This window comes from Drosophila miranda, chromosome 2, assembly GCF_003369915.1.
Source record: "Drosophila miranda strain MSH22 chromosome 2, D.miranda_PacBio2.1, whole genome shotgun sequence".
Classification (NCBI taxonomy): Eukaryota; Metazoa; Arthropoda; class Insecta; order Diptera; family Drosophilidae; genus Drosophila; species Drosophila miranda.
The window spans coordinates 14536558-14563636 of record NC_046675.1 but is presented as its reverse complement, the minus strand read 5'-3'; the positions used below and the strand labels follow the sequence as shown (position 1 = coordinate 14563636).

The window sequence follows — 27079 nt, the reverse complement described above, 5'->3', positions numbered from 1 at the left end:
TTAGGCGGCATGCGGCAGCAGGCAGGCGGTAAGGGAGCAGCAGCAAACAAGCAAACAAACGCGCCAAATGTAAACTTCTTTGGAGACCGACCGACTCTCGCGTCTGAGTCACTTGTCAGCGCTTTGCTCCGGCCACTGCCACTGCCACGGCGCAATGGCAATGGCAATGGCAATGGCAACGGCATGCGGAAGCTGCCCAGCACGACTCGAGCTCCTTCTCCAAGCTGTATGCAACGCCAACGCCAACCACCAACTCGGAGTTCGACTCCATCTCCAGCAGCGACTCCAAGTGCAACTCGACGGCAATTTGCCATTTTCGCTGTGTGTCGGACGCTCGGCCAACCCAAAACCCAGCTCCAACTCCAGCCCCAGCCCCAGCCCCAGCCCCAGCTCCAGCTCCAGCTTCAGCTTCAGCACTTGAACTGGATTAGTTGCCTGCCCGCTTTGATTTGTGACAAATCTTGATGATGCTGGCTACCGTGTGCTCGCCTGCAGCATGCAATCTGCTGGCTGGCCATATGTGGAAGTGGATGTGGCAGTGGCAGTGGCAGTGCCAGTGCCAGTGGATGTGGATGCTGGTGGGGCAGTCAGTAGCTACTGGCTGACCCAACACCAGCAGAAGCTGCTGCGGCAGGCGGTAGAAGTTGGCCGTGCAGATCGTGAGCTGATTTTGTTTCAAGCTTCATTTTTTTTCTATTTTTTTTTCGCTTTTTACGTATCGGTCTTGCCACAAATTTCTCTTTTTCTTGGGGTCAAGTTTGTTGCCAGCCAGAAGAAGCGTTCTGATTTCACTCGCCACTGGTGCTGCAGCTGCAGAGCTGCATGCAACAAAGTTGCACATACGTTTGCATCGCTGTTCAGCTGCTCAGCTGCTCAGCTGCTCGGCTTCTGCTGCCTAATGAGCTTTGGCTTTGGCTGTGGGTCGTTTAATTAAAACCAACATCACAATTAGGCATTTCGCCTGGAGCCATTCCACCTTTTGGGGTCACTTTTCAGTTGGCTAAGGCCGCGATAGCCCGGTTTTCCATACGTGATTATAAATATGAGACCCGACCCACTGGGAATGGCCCACAAAATAGAGCCAGAGCGAAACCTTAACGACGCCTACACGTGTCACCGGACAATGTTATACAATGTCTGAATCGATTTGCAAATTTCAGTCATAAAACAAAGAAAAAATTCGGAATCAAGGTGGAACACACACAAATACAAATCCGTCTGAATATAAATCGATCCGAACTGCAGACACTCTAGGAATTCCAATGAAATCTCGATCCATACAATTTGGGGGAATTGAGGATAATGCAAGTGATCCATCACTTCCCGATGGATTCATCATTATTTGCAGACATCGAACGTATTGTACGATCATGTGGCAGACAGATTCAAACACCTTCTGGCGCTAGACAAACTGGTTCTAATTATGCCAGAGAATAGAGTCCAATGGCAGTGTTTCGGGCCAAAAACAGTTAGCCAAATAAACGTAAATGCTTTTCGGATACGTGATTTGAGAGCAGAATTTCGAAAAAGTGGATCAATGAGCTTGAGGTTTTGGCGCGTTTTCTGAATGCGGACTGGACTGCTGGACTGCTGACTCCCAAATGCCGCTGGTGGGTAGCCATCAATTGAATCTCATTAATATGATTACTCATGGCTATTGTATGTAATTTGCAATGTGAAGTGTATGCCAAAATGTACGAGTACGAGTTTATTGGGATGCTACCATAGACAGGCATGGGAAAAGCCCGGATACGCATTTATTTCGAGCTCTGTGATGTCATGGGACTCGGAATCTACATTGTTTTCGAGGCTCTGGTTCTGCAAGTCAGCATCGATCATCGGTGAAGACAGACAGACTCTCCTAAGTGACTCATTGGCCAGTCTCAGATAATTACATAGTTTGCCCAGGGCCACGGCCAGTGCCAGTGCCAAGCGGAGCAGGAACTAAAAACCGAAACTGGCCAAAAGTCAATGCATCTCATACATGAAACACAACTGCGTCTGGTTGGGGGTCTAGCAGGTCTCTGGGCTGTGGGCTGTGGACTCTGGGGTTCTGAGGTTCTGAGGCCTCATCCTTGGTCGAGCCGCTTCGAGGAATTCACTTGACTTGGCCAGTCTAATGCTGCCAACCAGGAAATGCCAATCAATGAGGAATACATGCGTTCCTGCCCCGTTCCCGCTCCCGCTCCCAGGCAGCAGCATTGATAGAGAGCGGAGTCTCTGTTGCTGTTGGCTGTTGGCTGTTGGCTGTCTCTTGCGCTGCCTCGACAAAACAAATAAATTAAAAATTGCATTAAAATGTAGAAAATGAAAAACGTTGCCTTTTCCAGCTGATTTGAGGTAGGCATACAGTCAGCACAAGGAGAGCCACAAGAGAATGAGGCAGTGTCTCAGTCGCAGTCTCAGCCAAGTCACTGGAAGTGGAGGAGGGAGTTGCAGTTGGAGCTGTAGCTGTAGCTAGAGCTGGAGCTGGGCAGGGTTCATGGCATAGCTGTGCTGTCAACTTGAAATCGCACGTTTTTCTACGCGCTACAAAGTCGCGTCGCGATGCCGATCGAGGAGTTGGGGCCCAGGCAGCGACAGAGGACGGAGGACGTAGGACGGACGCCCTGGCGGACAGGGCAAAATGTGCTAAAATATGCGCAAATAGCAAAAGAGAAGCGGCCTAGTCTGGCCCCGAGTTGGCCTGGACGTGGACGGGGCCTGGGCCTGGGTCTGGGCCTGGCCTGCGCATAAAGTCATGGCACTCACACTGGCACTGCAGCTGCGGAGAGCTCATAGAGACGACTCCAACGATTCCAGCGACGCCGTCGTTGCCGTCTTTGCCGCCGTTGCCGTTGCCGTTGCCGCCGCCGCCGCCACCGCCGCATATGAGTGAGTGTTTTAAATCATGCTGCCTGCCAAAGTCATGATTCATATACCGTTAGTTGCTCATTTCCACACAAATAAATCCCGAAAAGAAAATCGCAGCCAGGCAAAGCCAGCTCTAGAGCTAGGCCAGAGCAGACTTCTAGGCCCATTCCCACTTGAGAAATCATCGAACGGCTAGCCGTACGGCGCCCAGAGCAGGTCTCCATCATCGGGATGGACCCGCAGTCCTGCCAGAGATCCTAACAAATTTTCAAAGCCCATCGCAGGTGCTTTATCCAAAGCTGATTCCATTAATCAGATGGAGACTCCGCCGGCTACAGGCTTTCCGACCGGGCCCGAGACCCGCATAAAAGCACTTAATTATGCATAGAGCCGAAAGCCAAAGGTATTTCGCTGCTGCTCTTCCTTGGACCGGACCGGGATCGGGGCTTCAATGAGATATTTACACGTGCACGATGGCGATTAAAGTGATGTTCCATCATTAAGAGATGAACGTGAGATTTGGCAGAAAGAAACGGCCCGAAACTATGCTGCCTGCTCCTCCATTGAGAAAACAAATTGTTGTCGTCAAGGCGGTTTCACTTTTATTTGGAGAAGCCAGTTTTTGTTTTTATTTTTATTTTTATTTTTATTTTTATTTGTTTGGCAATGCCCGAGACCAAATGAAAGGAAAGTGTTCTCCGAGCGAGATATTAAAACGAAATGAAATGAAAACAGGCCGACCCGTGGAAAGTGTTTGGTATCCAACCCATCCAGGTGCTTAGAGCCCCTACAAACATCGTTTGGTCGAGGGTTCTATCTGGAGTTTGTACTCGACCCCACTCCCATTACGGTTAGGCCTGCGTCCAGTGCACTTTACACTTTGGCTCTTGCTCATCGTTAAGACTCACGCGCCGACCACTTCCGAGAATGTTCCGAAAAAAATACCAGATGAAATGGAATGAAATTGAATTTTTCATGGCTGGTCAACGCGGCTATTACGCGGGCAGAAGACAGGCCAACGGCGGCGTGCCGGGGGGCCGGGAGGCCCATTAAAGCCCAACCAGTTTTGGTTCCTATTAGGCGAGGCGGGTTCTTAGAACCCCCTGCCCCTGTCCGACACCGAGCGGCATTTCGGGTAAGAGTTTCCGCATTATGATGTTCGTATAAATAGTTGCCATAACACTCATCTCATCCAGCACTCGTCGTCGTCGTTGTCGTCGTATACCTAATTAGAAGCGCCCAGAGCGGGGGCTAACGCTCTGACTCAGCCCCTCGCCAGTGATGGATGGACTGTCGGAGTGTGGGAGGGGGGAGGAAAACCGCTTTCCCGCCCAACTGGGGGTAACAAACTTTCCTGGGGGGCTTTTCGGCATATCAAGAAGAAATTCATTTTTGATCTGAAATTTTTAATTCAATTTATTAGCGTCTGAAAATTGGCTTTAAATTGATTTTTCCCTGTCGAAAATTTCCACTCCCCACCCCCCATAGGTAATTGCATAAAGGAGGGCTGGGATGTGGATGCGGATGCGGAGCGGGGCTATAAATAAATTGACTGCTCGATATATAGATTTTTCGGTTGGCATTTCATATATAAATTATGCAGCGACATTTAAAACACGAATTTCAGCTCTGCCATCAATTTCAATGCCATTGTTCGGCCGCGCTGCTCTGACCTGTCCACTGGAAAATGGCAAAACATTTATTTTGCATTTCGAATTCAATTAGAAGGTAAAGTTTTCAGCCAGAAGTGACACTCTACGTACACTCCGCTTTGTGGTTCAATCCGGCATTGAGGCACGAACGATCGCAGCACTGGCAATGGTAGCGGCAGCTGCAGCGGCACGGGATGTGGCAACTTTAAGAGGAACTGCGAAAAAGGGTTGCAAAAAGCCACAGGGCCAGAGCCGGTGCAGAGGGGCTGGGGCTGGGGCTGGGACTGGGCCTGGTGCTGGAAAAGCACTTGAAGGCAATGAAGTCAAGTATACAAACAATGCAAAAGCGTCGGAATTTCCCCCCCAACGTGAATATGGGGTAGAATATGACAAGGATGTGCCGGATAGTCAACCTGTGTCCGTGCCTTTGCCCTCTTCAATAATGAGCGCCGTGTCGTTGTGCTCGTCTAAGGATGAAAGCTGCTGCAACATGCCACGCTTTATTACCTTATGAGAGCACAAAGCTCCGACTCCGACTCTGTTTCTGACTCCGTCTTTGTCTGTTGTCAATGTTGTGTCGAGGCACGCACCTTGTTGGCGGTTGCCGGCCCCATCTCCTGCCACTTGCAGCCTGCTTTGATAGCTTCCCTTCTGCATAAATTAGATGTCATCCCCACATTTCATTCCCGGATTCTGCCCTGTCCTGTTCTGCTCTGCTCTGCTCTGCTCTGCTCTCTCTCTCTACTTCTGTTTCATTTCGCGACTCAATTTGCTGGCTTTTATTGTTTCAGCGCCGAGCGAATGCACTGCTAAATTATTTATTTATGCAAATTGAAGCAGTTAAGCAGCAGCACTGCAGCGGGGACAAAAAGTGCAGTCGCACTCCGCTTGCAATTTGTTTGCTGTCTAATTTATCATTGCATACTTTTACGGGCCGACAGCTTGACGTCTCCATTTCCTCCCATACCAGACCAGACCCGACCAGATTGGACCAATTGGATTTACATACCTGCAACGAAACGAGAAGGGAAAGGCAATCGATTAGCCAAACAGTTGGACTCTCATTATCGTATCGCATTGTTTGTGTGGACAAGATCATTAGGTGACATTAAGCTGGCCACAATAGAACCCCGGCATGAATGGCAATCGAGTGATGGAGGTACGTAATGAAATGTAAATCATGACCAAACAAGCGACCCTACACCCGCCACAAAAACAAGTAGAAAACAAGAGTCGAGTCCCCGAATTTGGGTCAGGCAGCGCGACGAAAACAAATATCAAAATCAAGTTATACTGGAACCCTACTCGACTGCAGACGTGTGTCAGAACAGCTGAAAGCCACTAAGAATATTCCGACTATTAGATACCCCCCACGAATACACTTCCTTCTGCCCGTTACATGTTCTCTCAAAACCACCATGTACCCTTGTAAGCTACGATTACGGGGTATAAAGAGCGACCGTAGTCGTGTGGCCAGTACGTCATCGAAGAGTACAAAACGCACGCCGCTTAATATGCGGACATATTAAACGAAACTGATTTATATTTATGCTTATGTTTTTGTACACATTTTACGTTCTACACTCGGAATGTGACTAACCCCTTGGCTCCAAACGGGTCGCTGATTAAACACTTTTGTTGCGCATCCAATTCGCAACGAAAGTTCGTTTGGAATTTGGAATTTATAAACGGATGTTCAGATACAGATACAGATACAGATTCGGATTCCGATTCTATGGGAACCACCGATGGTGGCCAAAAAGAAATCGCCATCTGTTTTAGGCCCATAATGAGTCCCATTTTGTGGACCACTCATCTGATCGATTTCCATATCATCGTTACTGCTTCTCACATCAATTTTCATTCAATTCGTTCGTTCGCCATATTTCTGCCTGGCTTCAAGTTTCAAGTTTAACTGTAGTTCTCTTTATTGCCTACTTATTTACTCTTCATACAATGGAAATTAATTTCATTCAAGAAACGTAGAAACATCTATCCCTCGTCCCCTCGTCGTACCTCTCATATCCCCTGCTCGTACTCGTATCTTTCTCTCTGACTTTGGCCTCAGGCAGCTCCGAACTTGTTTTTTTTTTTTTCAGGGGGAATTTCTTTTGGTTTTTTTTTTGCTGATTTCTTTTGACTATTCAGCTCGTGGAATGGCCAGAGCTAGAGCCAGAGTCAGAGCCAGAGACAGCGGTGTGGCAGGCTGGCGACGACTTTTCGCATATTTTCTCACAAAAGAATTTCTCGATATTCGGCTGATCTTTGTCGCTGATACGATCGCGCGGCGCGGTGCGGCGCGTAGAAATGGCCAACTCTGCGCGTCGTTTGATTTGGCCATTTCGGCTGTAGCCGGAGGGCAATTGCAGCCACCACACCAATCGGGCGATTGAATTAATTTATGGGCTTTCGAGTTGGGCAGTGGGCTTTTGATAGTTGTGCTGGCTGCTGCTGCCAATTTTTTGGAGCCGCAGCACCGTTGGCTTAATTGTGTTGGCCCCATAACTGTATTGGCTCTCAGGCCCGTTTCGCTGGCGAGCCAGAAACACATTAGCTGGCCAGCAGCTAGCTAATAAGCCACAAAAATATACCTCACTTTGGCCTCCGCCAATTCAAATTGCACTCAACAAAACAGGGGAATCGGAATCGACCAGCGTTGACACCTTGACCGCATTGATGCTGGCCCTACTCCGATTTCGAATCCATTCCAGCTGGTACTGGTGCTGGCCTTATGGGCCATTATTCGCGCGCTGTTTCAAATTAAATCAAATGATATTTTCTAGACTTTAAGAGCCATGTCTAAATGGCGGACAGGGCTTTACGAGTGCTTTAAATGGCTTAAATTGGTCCGCCCAGACAGGCCCGAGTGGGCCCTCGCTGTCCCTAGCATTGGCAGGGGGTCTGGACGCGGGACTCGGGACTCGCCTATCCTTTAGGCCCATAAAATCGTTTTGGCCTAATGGCTCGTTGCATTAACACTTTTGAATCTCTCGGGGCGATGCGATGGCCATTAACAGGCTTTTGGCAAATGCATTTTGCGAGGCCTGATAACAGGCATTACGCATACGGCAGGTGCGGAGCCGGGGCCGCGTTCTGCAAAATGGCCATTAAAATCTATGTCGCCGTCCCATTAGCCATTGGCTCTGCTCTCCACTGCTCTCCAATGCTCTCCACTTTTTCTTTCTACCGTCTGACACTTTCTTTGGCTATTGAACTCGAAAGCATCTGTGGCAAACCAGATCGGCGCCCCGAAACCGAGACGAAGACGAAGACCAAGACGGAGGCAGTCACACCAACACCAGCAGCAGCAGCAGCAGCAGCAACAGCAGCAACAACAATTTGGGTTAGAGAAATTTGCGCCCCACGACACACTTTAAGCCAGAGTCAAGTCGAGTCGCGGCAAGTTCTTGTGGCATGTACCATGCTCCCCCGGTTCTAGACCACGATTTAACCTTGGCGCTGTTTGGGCGTAATGCGAGACAAGTGTCGTTTGGTCGCTTGCTCGTAATGGGCTTAGATGCGCTTACTTTCTTTATGCTGTTGCTTGTGGCTGTGCCTGTGCCCCCGGCAACACAGCGGCAGCACAACTACAATGCTAATGCCGCACATAAACCGATTTACTCAATTAAACTTTAAAATCACAAACAGTCTCTGACTGGGGATGATGTTCAGTTTGGTTTGGTTTTGCTTTTGGTTTTGCTTTTGCCACCGCTTTTGTCTCAGCCTCAAGTGTCTTTTGAATTGTGCGGGTGCCAGAAATTGGCGATAAAACATTTGGCCAAGGTAAGCTATTGGCCAAAGAAACAAACTGCCAGCGTCAGATTGCTATTATGGCAGTGTTTCTCTTGAACATGCATTTGCTGCTATCTAAAGCTGTTGCCGATAGCTATAGCCCCCCTGTGGATCCCCTAATGGATCCAATGCTGAATCACTGTACACTGTGGAATCTGTGGAAGATCCCACTGATACGACATACATACAATATGCTGAAAATGTTTCCAATTAGCACGGGAATCTTTATTGCTAAATAAACTGCTTATGAATCCCTGCAGAGCTGCAGCTCTTACTTATGCATATTTCCAGGGAAACAGGATTATAGCCATGGCTGTTGTAGATATAAGTGTGTTATGAGTGCATATACACATGCCCTAATCGGATTAACTGATAGCCGAGTGTCACAGTTCCTCCGGTAGCATTGGAGTGGCTTTGCAACCTACGGATGCTGGCTGACGGATGCCAGATGCATGACCCCGCCTCGCCTCATTAGGCTTTCGCAAAGCTTTTCACTCAATTAGCGCAGCATATCATTTGCATAACGTGGCTCTAATTAGATTATGTGATGCGATGTGATGTGACGTGGAGTCTTCTTCTCCTTTCTGGTCGGGCTGAATCTGTTCTTTTGCCTAACGGCAAAATGGTAGCCCAACAATGAGACATTAGCATCGGCCAGCCTATCATTATGTAATTTGTCAGGTTCTCAGTCCCAGTCTCAAGTCCCAGTGCCAGTGCCAGAATCAGAAACATTAGGTGGCTCCCATCGGGGCTCCTGCCTTTTTCTCCCTACAGATCTGATCCGCTGATGTGCTGATGTCAGAGCTCAGGTGTGTCCGGGGACCCGCATCATAACTTAAAATAGTAGTAGCCGAGCGCAAAAGTTTCATGCCAGCCAATTAAATATTTTAAAGACTTTTTTTCTGCCCATTTCGGATGGCATGGGGATGGGTATGGGGATGTGTTTGGGACCTCTCCTCTTCAGTTGCTTTAATCTTTCTTTCTAAAAGACGAAAATTAAAATAAATTAACATAAAGTTAAAGAATTTTTGCGACTTGCTGCTGGCCTTGCTTGCAGTGGCTTTTAATTGTTATGATAATTCGCGCAGAACCGAGCCACCGAGGAAGCCCACCTCAGGGGACAAGTGCGTTACTGAAAAGGCATCACATTATGCCTGGCCCGGTCCGGACAAAAGAAAGGCCCAAAGCAGCGGACATTCGCTCAAGCAAACAACAGCAACCAGAACTCGAATGAAATGAATTCATTTGATATTGAAAGTGACTGTAGAAAGTCGCCTGATCTGCTCTGAACCTGAAACCATGTGCGCGCCACTGCGGTTCATCAAACTTTTGCAGAGCATGAGCATGTGGCATTAAGCATACGCAGAGCTGTCCCAACGATAAGCTTATAAAACTTCTTTCTTCTTTTGCCATCCAGCAACTTTTGCGGCAGTAAAGTGTTCAACTATCTCCCAAAACGATGAAGATCTAACAAAGTTTCTGTCTCCCAGCTTCCCAGCCTAAGGCGGCGGAAGTGCGGATGGTTAAGCCAAATGGTGGCTTCAATTCCTATTCAATTCCCAACCGCAGCAACCGCACACCTTAAAGTGCCTAAAGACGAGGCATTTATGTCATTATTGACATTGCTTTTCCGGCCAAAGCCAAAGCCAGAGCCAAAGCCAAAGCCAGCCCCAAGTCGGAGACATTTCAGGCATTTTTAATTAAAATGCTGCAGCAGATATTCTGCAAAAAATCTAGAAAAATGCTGAAACCACAAAACCAAAAATGCTTAAGGGAATCGGCATGGGAAAGGGCCTCCGCCTGGTGTGGCATGGGGGTTGTGATAGATGTATGTGTGTATATACGTATATGTATGTTTTCGGGGTATGTGGGGTGACCGCAACTACAACTAGATGTTGTATCGGATACTCGTATTTGCCATGTTTCCTGTTGGCTCATCAATAAATCCGTAGCCGTTTTCCTGCTGGCGCCGCTGCAGACAAACTCTGTCAAAATTTGTTCGGAGCTGTACCACAGAAATTGTCTATAAATCACACTATTTCCGTTCATGGCCAAGGGACAGTTTTTGGTTCCCCGAACCAAAAAAGTCAACCAAAACCAAACACCTGCTGCTGCCAGTCCAGGCCAGTCCATTCCAGTCACTGGCCATGGCCCTGTCCCTTCAATGTCAGGGTCCCCGCTTGTGAGTCCCTCCCTCGGTCCAGTCTCTGGCCAGCTGCCAATGAAATCTCTGGCAAACCAAATAACACTCAAAGTCAGGTTGGAAATGTTTGCCATCAGAGCCACCAAAGGGGAAGCAGGAGGAGGCTGCCACAGGGACAGACGGTCACATATTGCGGCAGCGTTTTATTTGCATTTTTTATTGGGCCCCAGGTCCAAGACCAGAGTCAGAGCCAGAACCAGGAACAGGACTCTACGACCAGGAACAGGACCATCGTGTGTAGTTGTAACTACTATAAATATATCGTTTTGAGGCACTTTCTGTGGGTGGAGGGTGGAGGTGGTGGCGGGCCGGCCGTAGTTTGTATTATTTATGGCTAACTAAAAGCTTTTTCATTCGGGCAATTTTAGTTTTTACGAGTTTGACAAATGTCGCCGCGCAGCGACCGGGCTCCTCTTTAAAGATCCCCCAACAGATGGTGTGGGCATAAATTCTAATTATGGCTGCTCTCGAAGTTTTGGGCCCAGGACCAAGCCCAAAAGCGCGGAATGGCCTTTCATAAATTAAAACACAGGCAAAAACTATTTTCACAATGCAAATAGCCAAAGGCTGCAGCCGTAGACGGAGCCGTAGACGGTGCCGAGGCGCGTGGCATTTACGCCTGAGCTTGGCCCGTTAGTTGTGCAGCCAGCCGGGGAGCAAGCCATTTGTGAATGAATGAATGAGCCAGCGAATGAATGGTTGCAATTTACAGCAGCAGCAGCTGCGGCAGCAGCAACGCCAGCCGCCGTGGAGCCCCACCAACCTTCTTTTTTATACCCTCAAAGAGGGTAAGCACTATATGTTTGCAACCCCGAAATGGATGCATTTGTGACGCCATAAATTGTACTAGTTCTTGAGTTGATAGAGCCATCTCCGATATAGCCTGTCCTGCCATAGAAACCATCTTTCGACAAATAATTGATAAGAATGATCGATCTGCAGAGGGTATTTAGCCTTCGGCTTCCGAAGCGACTAGTGGAATTTCTCGTTTATGAATGAATAACTTTGAGGCCGTTTTAACGCCTGGCTGGCTCCTGCTTCAAATTGGTTGTAAGCAAATTAATTTTCATTAATTGGCGGCCGTAAAGATTAAAGCGGCTTATGCAGGCAAAGTCACTGCAGTTTCTCATCCCTTCTGCCCTTTGCAATTGGCTTAAATGGAGGTCTGGTTTTTGCCCTAGAAAGAGTCAACCAGCCCACTGGGGGATATCTGATGTTCGGACAACCAGCCCCTGACTGGAAACGAGTTACGGAAATGAATAATTAGTGAATCAAGTTTAAACAATTGCGCAACACGGCTCACATGTGCATATCCCCAGTTTAAATGGTCCGCAAATTAATTATAATAGTATTGGGCATTAGTCATCCAAAAGTAAGAATATCATTAGATATCTTTGCAAATGTTCTTATGGGGAAATTTCCCATCCAAGAAATGGAATATATTTGAAATTTACATATGCATTGAAAAAACTTTGAAACTTAAAGAAAAATAATCTGCGGCTTGATCGGAAATAATATGTAATCAAAATTGAATGGAACATTTAAATTATTTGTTATTTTATTTATTTTTCCTATTTCCCGGAACTTTAATGTAATTTAGTTAAAATCTGTTTAATTTTCTATTTACAAATTATTTATCAAACTAATATTTTAAACTTTTTATTTCAACTTTTTGTTTTAAAACTTAATTAATTAAGAATTTTCAAAACTTTTTGAGTAACATTTTTGATAAAATACTTGAAAACATTTTTAAATTTTTCTTTCATTTCATATCTCTATTATTTTATTAATAAAAAAAAAGTTTTTTCTTTTGAAAACTAAACTTTAAAAAATTATATTTTTATCTAACACAAAAATCACACCAAATGATAGTTTCCCCGAAACTGGATCTTCAAACAAATTCTAATATGTCTAATTCCAAGGACCCTTTGAGATTAAAAAACTCACCTTTTTTCACTCAAGTAACAGCACGAATGAAGAATTCTTTCGTATAGAACTCTGCGGAGATTCTACGTGTGCACTAGCCACTGGTACTGCGGTTTGTATCTTTGCGTTTGTATCTTTGGGTTTCGTTTTGCAGTCCTTGCACAGTTATCAGATCCTTTAGTTGGCTTTTACACGTTGCTCAACATTTCGCGCACTTTATCGGTGTTTTCTGCGTGTGTTTTGTTCACTTTTCGTTTTGATTGTTAACAATTATTGGGAATAATCCACTGTTCGTTGGCTTGCTTTTGGGGTAAAAAGGCAAAAGATATTTTACAAGAAGATGCTGCTGCTGCTGCTGATTTTGCGGCTGGTGTGGCTGCTGGTGTGCTACCAACTGGGGGTTCTGTTGGCCGTTCGGTTCGGTTGGCTGGTTGGGGCACCACCAAGATACAACCGCTTCATAAAATTCAAAGAGACTCGGAGCTATTGGGTCCGCGGTGCTTATTTATATAGCCTACGTCGTGCGGCGATTTGAAGAAAATCAAACGAACGAAACGAACAGCAGCAACACCAGCAGCGCAGCAACAGCAGCAGCAGCAGCAGCAGCGGCGGCAGCAACGGCAGCAGCGAACGCAGAGAGCTACGCGACAGAGAGAGCAAAGAACCTCTCACACAAACACACTCGCACACTCACACACTGTGAAAGAGAGCGCACTAGCAGCACACTCACTCTCCCAACACTCACACATGCACACAGTCAAATGCTCATCATTTGGATCTCGCGACGCTGACGCTGGGGAGAGAGCAGAGCGCCAAGCCGGCTTTGGGGACAGCGACTGCGACTGCGACGCCACCATGTAACTTTGGCCAACAACTCGACTCTCATCTCTCAGACGAAGACGACGGCGGCGTCGGCAAGTTCTTGGTCTTCGTCTTCGGACTCTTCGGCTGGGTCTTGGTCGTGGTCGCGGTCGTGGTCTTGTCCATGGCCACAAAGAAGAATTCGCGCGGCTCATAATGATGTTTGCGGATACATGGAAGATGATGATAATGATGATGATGATGACGATTATGATGATGATGCTGTGGCAAGAGCATCTTCTTTTGGCCACAAGTCAGTCAGTCAGTTGGCCATCAAGCGGCGTTTTGTGGTCTCTGGCCAATACATAGCTATCCGAAGCTGAAGATGTTGGTGCTGCTGTTGCTGCTACCTTTACAATAATTTCGTGTACAGGTGTTGGGGTCCAGCGCCGCTTCTAATTAAACAACGCTCATTGTTGCCAACTCCCCGAGACTCGCACGCACTCGACAAACAACGACAAATAAGGCAGAAGATGGTTAACCGGTTTGGGCCAGGTCCATGTCCATTACCCTCGGATTCGGAGTCGGATTCGGATTCGGATACGGACTTGGACTCAGACTGGGACTCTGAGTGTACTATGCGTACTATTGTGCGTGACGCGACTCCCGGCTGATTATTGACCTTTTCTATAATTAAACAAATCCCTCCATCGCCTTCTCCTTTTCGCTGCTTTGGCCTTTTGTTGTTAATTGTTTTTCTTTTTGCGAAATTCTCTTGTTTGATTCCAATTAATTATTTAATTACGCCAGAAGTTGGCAATTTCGCACTTGGCTTTGTCTCTGATTCCCACTCCGACACTGACTGTGACTCTAACTCCTTTCTGGCCATAGAAGTCGCGCGCGCGCTCTCCTCACTCACTCACTCACTGGTAAACCTCAACACGGATTCAATGGTAAGATGCCGGAGCTCTCTGGTGGGGCACGTCCATTACACGACGCGCACGTTTCGCTAATGAACTGAACATTTCCGCTTTGACGGCATCCTTTGGCCAGCTTTTGGCTGCCGGCTCTGGCTCTGGCTCTAGCTCTGGCTGTCTGCTGGTCCTTTCGGTTTCAGGCAGCATCGGTGGAGGCTGCACTGCGCCGGCGCGTGTCGAACATTTGAGCGTGAAATTTGTCGCATTGCCAGCCAGCCAGCAGCAACAATAAAGAAAGAAGCAATGAACAAAAACCCACCCGCTCCCAGCTTCCCCATACGTTTCCGATGCCAATCCCTATACCAATCCCAATACCCATTCCCAATCCGAATAGCAATCCCAGCAATTGGTGGCTACGTGTTGCCGTTTGTTGCTGTTGCTCTGCTTCTGCTTTTGATTCTGCTGCTGCTGCTGCTGCTGCTGCTGCCGCTGCCGCCTCTGTCTCGTTGTCGTGAAATATTTTTGGCATTTTCGCTTTATACGTGCAAATTTTATGGTAACAATTGGTGTGAATGCCGGACATGCAAAGCACTGGAGAAAGAGAGCGCGCGACAGTGGGAGAGCCTGAGGATGGGGCACATTCTGTGGGTGGTTTGGGACAATTGAGTTGCCGGGTTGCCGGGTTGCCGGTACAGGGTGCAGCAGACAGAGGACTGAGAGGAAGGTGACAAAAGGTCCTCAAGGGCAAACTCGAAACTTGGTTCATTGCGAATCTTCTTGACGCTTTCTCATCGAACAAGTTCTGAGTGGTAAAGAAATTTCCTCACCGCAATCGGGATTTTTTTTCTTGCCTGGCTGTGATTCATGATTCATAATAAGAATTACCTGAATTCGAGTGTCATTCGATTCCATTAAGAATTAACGTAATAGCATCATGAAAAAGCAAGAGATTTAATTCCATTTCCAGAGAATTATTTTTGAAATACCAAAAAGAACCTTCCAGCTATGGGTGAGGAGAAGTCTAACTATTACCAATCTTTTTAAAGGTAACACTGTCTAGAGATCTTAGGCAGCCGCACCGCATCTCTGCTTCAAGTGAATTCCGAGTAGAATCCATTAGGTTAAGGGTTTTTCCCAGTGAATTGTCCAATTTCAGACAAGCACACCCTGTTGCAACTCAAGTTTCGGTGGTCAATGCCACTAGCCCAACCACAGAGACAACCCTCGCTAAGTGCCATCCATCACGGTGGCAGAGCAGGACCAAGAGCAAAACCAGAACCAGAAGCAGAACCAGGACAACCAGGGCAAACGCTTGAGTAAATAAATAGCCAGCGACAGTTCCGTTTTTGCTGCTGTTCGGTTTCGGCCTGGTCGAGAGCAAGTGAATCGTTGGAGGCAAATGCCAAGCGACAATGTCGAGTGATTTCCATTGTGTGATGTGACAGGTGTCACGCCACGTGGACAGGTGGGTGGACAAGGACAGCCAACGGCCAACAGAAAACAGGAACGGGAACGGGAATGGGATCAAGATTGGTTCTGGGTCTGGGTCTGGGTCTGCGACCAGTATAGGAACAGGAACAGGCCAAAGCCAAGACGAGTGGCTGCGAGTCAAGTCGAGAAGAGGCTTCATGACCAATTAGCCTTGTTAGCGGGATAAACTGTGGGCATTGGGCCATGCCGCACTAACGGTATCAGTCAGCAGCGACACACATGTCTCCTGTCCCTCTCTGCGTCGTCTGCCCTCTCCGTCTCTTCCACTGCCTTTTCCCTGTATCCCCCGTAGCTCGCTGTGTGTGTCAGTGGCAACAATTCCAAAGGAATGACAGTCCACGCACGCCTGAGTTCAATTGATTTAACATGAAAGTGTAGCTTGGTAAATTGATTCCCAGAAAATGTTTAACTTTGGCATATTCTCCGCCATCGACATGGCCAATTGCTGGACTCCACTCGCACTCGCAGTCGCAGTCATCAAAGTTTTATGCTGTATGTCCAGGCAAGGGGCCGGCCAACGCGTGTGTACATATATCTCTCCAGTCCCCAACTCCAACTCCAACTTCAGCTCCCACTCCAACTCCTCTCTAGTATCAGTATTTTGTAGCTACATGTATCTATAGCTATATCTGGCCGTAACGAATTGCGTCTGTTTCGGTTGTTGTTTGCCAAAAAGTATAAAGTATCTTTGGCCATCGTTCTGTGCATATCTGTGCCCCTTGCTGTTTGGTTCGGTTCCTTTTTGCAACCCTCGCGATACGGATTCGCCGTCGTCGCCTTCCACCGAGGGTGATGACTGATGATGCTGTCGCGTCTACAACATTTTCCGTCTCGGTCTTGGTCTTGGGCTTGGTCCTGGCCTCGTCCTGGCGTCTGCAATTTTTTTTGTTGTCTACTTTTCGGGCGCTTTAAAAGTTCATTTGCACTGTCTCCACTCCACTCCACTCTCTCCTGTCTGCCCTTTCGCGCAGCGATTCCCTTTGCAAATTAAATAATAGGCTTATGGTGGCTTAGTGTCGCAATTGTTGTTGCTGTTGCTGTTTGCTGGTTGCTGGTGTCTCGTTTAGCATGCCATAAAGGCAAACATTTTTAATAATATTTATTGCCAGGCCATTCATGTGTCTTTAATGTGCCCCAGACAAGAACGCAGCTCGTGCATAACAAGAGGCTTGTCATTGTCTTTGTTGTTTTTGTTGCAATGGTTGTTGCTGGGAGTTTTGTGTTGTCGTGTTGCCCCAAACCACGCTTCATCTAACTTTGCCTACGCCAACTGCATTGCTTATGAGGGCTCCATCTAGCGCCTATGCGAATTCAATCAAGTCATCAGCCTGACCCTCGCCCCCGACCATGCCCTACAGTCCAGTCACAGTCACAGTCCAGGCCAGACCGGGCCGACCCTGTTATTGCAGACTATTCAGAGTTGCCCTTCCAAACGATTCGTGTTTAAGATCGTTCAAACGACAAAAAGTTAAGTGCAGGGAACTTCTTTAATTTCAGGGATACACTTTAAGAATATTCTTTGGGTTTTTCAACTGTAATCCAGTCTAACATCTAGCATCCTGACAGTTCATCTTTCAAATAACCCTTCTTTATTGTTAATAAAAATTTTGAAATTCGAAGGCTATACGGAATAGTTTGGAAACATGAAAAATCAAATGATGTTCCTATATAGCAAGTTAATTTCTTCTGGAGAAAGCACTTTCTATGAAAATTTAACTCTAAATTTGAGGAGTTTCTTCCAATATTTATGATCCATGTTCTGACACAAGATATATGAATTTTCTTCTTCCAAGAATCTCTTTTATCGAACTATCTATGGTAAATGGTGATGATTCTGAAATACTTTTACCACTAAAAAATATGTAAATATGTTGAATTAATTTAAAAGTAAATTTTGTTTGGTTTTCGTCCGTATTTTGGTCACGTGATCGGCTTTTGTCCGGCCGCAGTCCAACACCCCAGGCGAGACACTAACAATTACGGTTAGGTGCCTTTCCCATGCCCAAGTGCCCATAATGCCATTCATGAATCATAGGCCCGGCTATGCTCGCTTGTGGAAAATCAAACGCTTTTCCACAATGATTTCTTGTTTTCGCTGCGATTCGCACACGTTTTGGCGCCATTTGTTGTTGGCGCCTCGAATGTGCCACGAATTAGCAAGAGTGATCGGATAAGCAAATTACGAATTACAAATTGCAACTGCAACTGCAACTGCAACAGTAACAACTGCAACAACAATTGCGGGCAATGCTGGCTGCATATGGAATGAGCTGAGGCTCACTGAGTCTTTGGCTTTTTGTTGTTTAATGAATGGCCCGAGATAGTTCTGTTCTATTCAGTTTAGTTTGAGATATATTTACTCTGTAAAGGACTTGGCCCTGAAGTCGGCGCCAGGAAAGCTCCTCCTCCTGCTCATGCATATGCAGGCCCATATATCATTCTGCATGGTACTCGTGTATGCATATGCAAATACCTGACTGGCATTTGTCACACAGAAACCTCCTCTGTGTCCCTCTCTCCCTCTACTCCTTTTCCCAGATGGAAATGGAGTTGGAGTTGGAGTTACTGTTGCTTTCGGGTTGTTAAAATGGCACCACGCCTTGCCCTGCATTAAGTGAGCAAATCAGACTTTTAAGTGCCCGATTTTACTGTAGTTTAACCAAATTAAACAAGCCATTTTATGGTGCATAAATCTGAGAACAGCCGCCAGCCAAACGCCAGACCCAGCATCACAGCGACAGCAACAGAGTCAGCGACAAAAAATTAGCATCTTTGATTTCCACACCATATACTCGGACTATACGTATATCTACGAGTATCTGTTGGTGACTCTGGTCCGTCTTGACCCAATTAATTTGGGTGAGTAACTCATAAAAACGACATGCGATTGCTTATCAGCCTCGGCACAGACCACGACGACCCTTTTGGTATTTGCTTTCTCTCTGGAGAAGTCGGACCATTCTTCTGGATGTTGGCTGTTCGGACTTGGAATTAAAATCACTGTAGATACATTTACGCACACATACACAATCACACAGATACATAATTGCAGCAGGGCATCATCTACTCGAATTGTAGTTTGCTTTATTCTCTCTCTCTCTCTTGACGCGTAATAAGCTTCGGCCATTATTTGCACAGTGGGTGTGGAATGAAGGGGCGTTCGGATTTGGCTTGGGATGAGGATTGAGACCGGGAGGGTTGACAAGTAGAACAATCAGAACTAAAACTGCGGAAATTGCTAGAATAAATAGAAGAAGGGAAAAAACAGAACCAGAGCACCGAACCGAAAGCCTACGGCCTGGAGATGGAATCATTTCGGCTTTATTTGATAATCTTTAATAATATTCTCACGCTCTTTATACGGCTCGTTGACTCCCAGTCGGTGGTAGATGCAAGCCCAGCGATAATGGGCAAGCGAGGTGTTAAGGCGCGACAGCAGAAAAAGACCATCAAAAAATAATAGTAATAAATAATAAAAAAAGAGCGCGCGAAAAAAATCGCACACAAAACGCCTCAGAAGCGCGCTCGGGCACGTTTTTAGCGGCGGAGCAGGAGGCTCCGGCAACAAATTGTGTAATGAAAGCGGCACCATAACAATTACACTGTGCCGCGCGGTTGGGGGTCAAATGCAAATTGCAACATATCTGTGACAGCAGCTGGCTTTTGTGGGTGGCTATCTGGGTTTTCAGGGTCAAGTTTGGGGACTCAGATCTCTTTCAAATTGCTACCCAATCAAATCAAAATGGAAATCAAACTCAAATCCATTCCGATCCGATCGGAAAGGGCCAAAAGCGGAGCAACTGTAAACAGTTGGCTTTGTTGGATTGATGATTGATGATCGTCGCGTGTCTTGCACCGGACAATGGGCCGAGTGGGCTATTATAAGCTTGTAAATTTTGTCCCCTTTCGATTTCGACGCATTCGCCTAACGGCCAGGCGATTTTTTGTTCAAACATTCAGCTTATTGTTAAACAATTTAACACATTTCGGTGTATTTTTATGCTTGGCACCTGATCGAGACACTGGACACCGAGCCCTCTGGCAAGCCTGGCTATTTGCCTAACAATTAGAAGTTATTTATCCAATTCATTGTGTGTTGTTTTTGTTTTTTTGGACACTGCAGTCGCATGAATTTTAATTTTATGCAAACATTTGTCAAAGGCCAACAAACAAATGACTCCAGTCACCGGTACCCGGCGGGACTTCCTCTCTACGATTAGGCCAAGACAAGTTCGTGTTCGACTCTAAATTGGCATTAATAATTGGCAGCAAAGTTGTTTGCATTATGCATGCTAAAAATGTACTCAAGGCCGACACGCACTCGCATAATCATCAGTACCCCCGGTCCTGTCAAAAATAGCATTCCCCCCTGTCATCCCTCCCAAAAAAGAAACAACCATTAACCAGATCCTTAATCAACCTGCAGAGTTAATTAAATTTACATTAATTTCGCAGTGCTAACGATGTCGGCATCGGAGTCAAGTAAATATAATTTACAGAGGGATTGTCTCGTTAAAGTCAACGAGGAGCAAAGCAGAGGAGCAGAGGAGCGCCGCTGTGGACTCGACAAATATGTGTGCAGACAAAAATTGACAGTTTGCCAAAAAATATGAAAAAGTTATCAGAACAGAGCTGTCAGGGATCCAGCAAACAGAATCAATTTCAAGACAAAATCAGGTGCTAGGCAGCTCGTTTTTGGATACTCTACAAATAAATGTTGTACAATTATGCCCACAATTTAATGAGTGACTCTTCAGCTCGCTGAAGAAGTAACATACTAAAATGCAAATAAGTTATGGGTAAAAGTCAACCAAAAATCTCTGCGCCAGGGTAATCCCACTTAAGACGACTTTGAATGTCTGTCATGATTGGGAACTCCCATTCAAATCATCAGCATCTTCGACAAGCGTGGTGTCTTAAGTGTTGACTAAAAGATTTCTACAAATCATGCTGGCTATGTAATCTCCATTAGCGACAATGACCTATTGAAAATATATAATTATGTTCCGATTATGTCCACTTAATCGTGGAGACCCTTGAACAAATATATTATGAAATAGGGTTCAAATGTTATAGTAGTTAATTGGGTGTGGTAAATGTTTGCTATTTATAAAATATAAGTCTGGATTATTTATGTCTGCTCTTGGTCTACATTTTAATAATAGTTATCCGTAAATAAAAGCATGGAAAAATAAATATTTTGCCTTAAATCATACTGATAGAGATCGAGCAGTGTAATGTTGTGACTCCTGAGATTGTATCTATAATTATAAATCCAGAGATCCCAAAATAATCCATTAAAAGCCACAGGAAAACAGAATACTTCTGTGTCCCTCATTTAGATTGTTCCCACATTAAAGCTTGGGGCATCCACTCATCCGTACTCCGTGTGGCATTAAGAACTAGAAACAATAAATAAAAGAGGTCACTCTGTCTGCGGCAAATGGCTGGCCCAAGCCGCAAGGCCCTGCTCAGGAGTGAGCACTCACTCAGTCCGGCGATGCCACATCCACACATGAGCACGTCTGGCGAGGCAACACCAGCACCAACACCAACACCAACACCAAAACATACACACACACAAGCAGACACACAGACGCAGATACAGAGCAGATACGCAGAGCTCCCAACAATAATCATCGCACTCTCAAACAAAATCGCAACAGCACATCGACAATGGGAGACAACAAATAAATTCAAACAATCTGCCGAACGAAATGTAAAGCATAAATATTTGCGAAAGGGCCCAAGAGCATCGGCCAGGACGATGTCGGGGCCCAGGGGGAGGCGCCACACGGAGCCCAGCTGAGCTCCACGTTTCCACTGCACGCACATAACGAACTCAGATTGCGCATACGCCCTGTTTGCCATACATATTTACGCATGAAACATATCGGCCGTGATGAGGACCAACATGAGTAAGGGCCGGTTCGGGCCGGGCCGGGCCAGGCAGTGGAAATCATTCATATTTCAGGCTGGCCTGGCCCAAAACGGTTTCGATGGCAGTCTGGTCTGGCAGGCAGGCAGAACATCATCATCAAGACTGCAATCCTGCAATCGCAGTCTGGTTTGAGGAGAAGAAGAGCGAGGAGTCAAACCCCCAACGATTTTCATGTCAACGCAGGCGGGAATTGAATTTCGCGCCAATGACTGGCGGCACTTTTTCAACTGCTTCATTTTGGGCCATTCCATATCTGCCAGTCTCCATATCTATATAGACATACATACGAGTATAGCTGTACGAATTCCCAAACTGCATCCATCCATATATCCATATATCCATATACACGGATGTGCGTCTGTGTTTGCTCTCTTGTCTGAGCAACTTACATTTAATGTTTAAATTTTTGGCTTTTTCGTGTTCACAGTCTGACGCGCCTCAAAAGCCATCCAAGGCAGAGCACCGGCACTGGCAGAGCCCGCGCCCGAGCCCGAGCCAGAGCCAGAGCCAGGCGCACACACTTCACTTCACTTTACTTGGTTCGTTGGTTGGTTGGTTGGCTGGCTGGCTGGCTGGCATCGCTGCCGCGATGGGATGGCAGGCAGGTCCCATTAACAATTTTGGGGCTGGCTAGGATCTGTCTGCTGCTTAAGTGCGTCTCGCTGTGCGCTGCCTTTGACAGCTTTTGTTAGCTTGATTTTTGGCGCGGCTTTAAATCTACCGACTCTGACTGTGACTCTGAATCTGACTCTGACTTATGATGCGCCGAGGCATGAGCATGAGCCTCAGTCTGAGCATGAGCCTCAACCTGGTCCTGGTCATGCCCATGACCATTTTGAGTGGAGAACTTTAATTGAAATTTCGCTGGTGATGGCGACAAGTTGATTTTCCACTTGGCCAGCAGCTACTGGAGCAGCGAAACGAATTGGACATTAAACGCTACCGTTGGCCAAATTGCCAACAGGCAAACAGCTTGTGCAATTGGCGTTAACAAGCGCATTAGATTTGTTGGCCATGCTCATCCGAGTCGGGAAGAATCCAGCATCCAGCAGCCAGCACCCAGCATCCGTCCCCCTACCCGTGCCCGTGCCCGTGTCCATCCAAGTCCAACTCCAAGGCAGTCCGTCAGTCAGTCAGTGGCCAATTTGGCAAGGCTGTTTGGGGAATTGGCCTGGCCTCGTCGGGCCACTTGCAAGCTGGAAGTCTTAACCAACTGCCATTGCAATTTGCTTGCTGTTTGTCAAGAACGTGTCCATGGCCATGACCAGAGTCATGGCCGTAGTCACAGTGAGAGCCGGAGTTGGGCGTCGGGAGTCCCTGTATGTATTGCTCATACGAAGTGTGGCCTAGGAAATGCTCTCCAGCCAACTCTCGAATATGTTGACTGCTTCTGTTGCTCTGGCTGATATTTATAACAAGAACAAGAGCCGCAACAAAGTGGCAAGAGAAAAGCAAACAAAAACTGCGCTTCAACACGCACAGAGTACTCCTTCTCCTTCTCCTGCCACACCATCAACATCAACATCCCCAACTCCAACTCCAACCCGATCTCCTTCTGCCCCATTGCGTGCTGCAACTGGGAGAGTGCGACTGCAACTTCAGTCTGTTTGTAGTTTGCAAATTGTAACTAGATACAATTTGTAGCGTGGCTTTGTTCGCTGCGCTCTGACTTATTGCAGGAAGGAAAGCAGCAAACACACACTCGCAAAAAAATCATAGAAAGAATGAAGGAGGAAAAGCGCTGCCGGGCAACTCAATGCAGACGACGCGTCGTTTGTGCCGCAGTTGCAGTTGCAAGCGGATTGTTGGATTGCTGCTTGCACCCAAAGTGCGTACTCGTATGTCTGGTTACACCCAGTACTTTTTAAACAGAAGGGTATATTGATTCATATATAACACTTCTTAGTGTCGATCTATTGAGTCGCTCTAGCCATTTCCGTGTTTGCCTAAAAAGTTTAGCAATTTGAAAGATATAAGATGCGTAATTTTATATATATACCTACCAAAATTCATACATCACACCATTGCAATCTTAGATTTCGGACAGTGGGTATCCCATCGTCGAATCCATAGTCTCTGACCATTCGGACTTGTTTTGGCTGTGGTTCTTGTTGCAGTTGCTGTCTTCCTGCGCCTGCCACGCTCAGCTGCCCCACCGCACTGTGATTTGTTGCATTTCTAATGCGACTGCCGACTGCCTCACTTGCCCTTGCCCTGCCTCCCCGATGTGTGGCCTGCTGCTCTGCCCACTGCACTTGTCTCTGCCAGCGATATGTTTGTGTTTGCCCTGTTCCTGTTCCTGCCCCCTGCCTCCTGCCACAGCACCACCAAACTGCCTGGGCCAATTTCCATTCTCGTGGATGGAACTCACTTACGTCGGTTTTTCAATTTTAAGCAGAACGCATCCAGTGCGACTCGGAGTGGGGGCAGAGGTTTCAATTACCCCACGGCCATAGCAGAAGGGCAGAAGGGCAGGAGTCGGAGTCGGAGTCGGGCAGGCCAGAAGTATCTTGGGAACTGGCAGAACGAATCTCCTGATGGGTATCTGCATGTTAGTGGTAAACTAGCCGCCGGTTATGAAAAATAACGTTAGACTATACTCGCACTCGTATTTGATGTTCCTTGGCCAAACGTTAATAAATGTTACAGGAACTTTGGTGTTAAAATGTTCCGAGGGAGTGAATCTACATTAAACTAACTCTCAGCAGGTCCAAGGGTCAACTTCCCATGGTTCCCATAGATCTCCGCCAGAGAGAGAGAGTTATTAATGTGCATTCTGATCGCCTTAGGTGCGGCTTGTATCCACTTATAGTGATCAGCTCAGATGAGTTCAGGCGTTGATTAATCCAATCCCTAATAGATGCAAATTAGCGACAAATCATCTGCAGATTGCTGCCAGATAATCTATACTTGCTGTTCCCCACAGTCCCCGCCGTGTACCCGCCGTATCCCCGTCAATTAGCCCCCACTGAATGCCATCCAATTTACAATTCAATTAACTTTCCAGCAAGAGCTGCTGTCAACACATTTCCATTTCCCCTTAGCCGAAAAGTAAAGCGCTCGCTTCATTAGCGAATTCCCAGAAAATTGCAGTGACCTGCTAACGACTCAGAGAAGCAGCAATGTTTAGGAGCTCTACTCAATGCACATGGACGGGTGGGGGGGCATGGCACCGTTCTCAAGCCCAACCCAGACCCAAACCCAAACCAAAAGCTGAACCATCTCGAAGCAATCAGTTGCAACTGAGGCATGCCACCCCTAAAGGCGACACATCTTCCACCGACTGGATCTCCCTCTTTTTCTCTGCTTGGCAGGCAGGGTGAAAGCTTTTGCAGTCCTGGCATTAACTGTGGATTACTTAAATGCTTTTTAATTGAAATTTTTCCTAATTTCACTTTGGGGGATCAAGTGCAACCAGCACACTAAGGCTACACAAACACAAACGCAGACAGAGACAGTAGCAGTGGCTGTGGCAGTGGCAGAGTGGGACAGACACAGCACGCTCTGGCGCCTTGCCACCCCATGTGGGGGTATAGCTGGAGGTCTGGCAAAAGGGAAGTTTTTGCTTGTCTAGCCAGAAACCTAGAGCGCAAAAAGTGAAAGCCATAAAAACTACAGTAGCGCCAGCAAACGGAGGCAGTGGCAGCAGTGGCAGCAGTGGCAGTGGCACATCATCAATTTCAATGCCGCGCGAGAGTCGCCAACTGGCAGAAAGAGATGCTGTTTTTGCTGTTGTCTGCCTCGTTTTTCCCCAACATTGTTGGTTCTCTGGTTCTCTGGATCTCTGGCAAATGCGAGTACGAGTATCTGTGCCTCTGTCTGCGACTGAGTCTGGCTTGGATTTGAGTAGAAAATCCTTGGTAAAAGCATTTAACACTGCAGTGCATTAAGGCGAGTGGCAACGCTACGCCAGGAGGAGGGCACTCACTTCCCCACTTTCTTGCCAACTTTCATCCAAATTCCCATACGATGAGAGAGACGGACGGTCCATTCGCTGAGTGTTTGCTTTGCGGCTTTGGATTTCAATTTATCGCCTGATGTTTGCCTATGGCTCGCACCCTACAAATATGCATAGCCGTAATTTGCAGCTCCACTGGCAATTCATCAGAATCGGAGCGGTCTGTGGGGCATGCGGAGGCAGGGATTCTTTTTAGCATGCACTTGCCAAGTGTCGGGATCGGTACTGGTATTGGGGATTGGGACAGCGGCTCTGCGGCTCTGCGGCTGGCTGACTAACCGAGTGCCGTCATTAGCTTATCGCAGTGGTCCCATCTTCGGGTAGATATGCAGCCGAAAATACAAGTTCAGGGCCCCCGAAAGTGCAACGACACTTGGAGCCACACTCAGAGAAGAGGGGGAGGAGGCAGAGGAGGCAGAGGAGGCAGAGGTTGCTCTGCAAACGGTTCCTTTTGTTTGCTCATTCGTCCGTTGCCCGGTTGCCGGCTCCAATTTTGCGCATCAGTTGTAATTCATACTTTGCGGCTCTCAACTCTTCCACGAAATTTGCCGGCAACTTGGAATTAACATGTTGCCGCTGCTGCTTCGCTGCTGCCTCGCTGCTCGGAGCTGTTGCCGTTGACTGCAGCGATTTAGGATTGAAGAACCGTTCTGTGGTCTCTTTGAGCACACGTCACCGCACTCCACTTGTGCTCTGTCCAATTCCGTTTAATTAGCATGAGAAGCGGCCGCCGCCACAGCTGCTTAAACACGGACGGACATGCTTCCGTTGGCTGCGCGCACGCGCAATTAGCCAGGGGCAGACGCCGCACTGTCTAAGAGGTACTTGACCGATAGTTCGTTCTACGTGAACTCCGCTCGTGGGCTGGAGCAGATCCTCGCACCTTTCGTACCATTGAATGCAAATGCAAAATCAAATTCCTAAGCCATTTGCAGTCGATCGCATTACCGCAGAACCAGTTGGAAGCCAATAAAACCGCCTCGGATTGCAGTTTGCAGTGCATGCCTCTCGCGTACGAGTATCTACTCTTCTACTATATATAGAAGATGCCAGCTAAAAATAGCCACGTCTTAAATGATTTTTGCTCATTAGAGCGTGCGTGTCCCGGGACACCAAACCCCAACAAAAAGTGACAACAACTAAAACAAAAGCTGAGTCGAAGTTGAAGCTGAAGTTGCGGCTGATGCTGTAGCTGGGGGGATTCTGTGGCAGTTGCAAGTTGCAGTTGGGTCTGCATTTTCTACATGACGCTGCGAATGCCAGGAACATAATAAAATCATGTAATGGACTGCGCATGAAAAACAATGCAAAAAGCGTTGACAACATGGCCATATTTCCCCTGCCACCAGGCCAGAACCAGAGCCAGGGCAGGGCCAAGAGAGAGTGGTGTGGCGTGGCGTGGCGTGGTGTGGTGTGTGTATCTGTGTTGTTACTATTTTGCAGAATAATGTAATAAAAATAGCATGCCAGGCATTGGCCAGGCTAGCCATACAGCCTTCCAGCCCGCCAGCAAGCCAGCCAGCCAGCCAGCCAGCCATGATGACG

General features: G+C 47.1%; 1 protein-coding gene across 1 annotated transcript in view; it reads right to left on the bottom strand.

Moving 5' to 3' along the window:
• The window catches only part of LOC108155951 (mucin-2), a 40806-nt gene extending 27904 nt beyond the window's left edge, over nucleotides 1-12902 (bottom strand). Inside the window, exon 1 of the mRNA XM_033388352.1 lies at nucleotides 12448-12902. The gene's annotated coding sequence lies outside the window, so the exon portion shown is untranslated. The remainder of the gene's footprint in view (nucleotides 1-12447) is intronic.
• Nucleotides 12903-27079: the final 14177 nt, after the last annotated feature.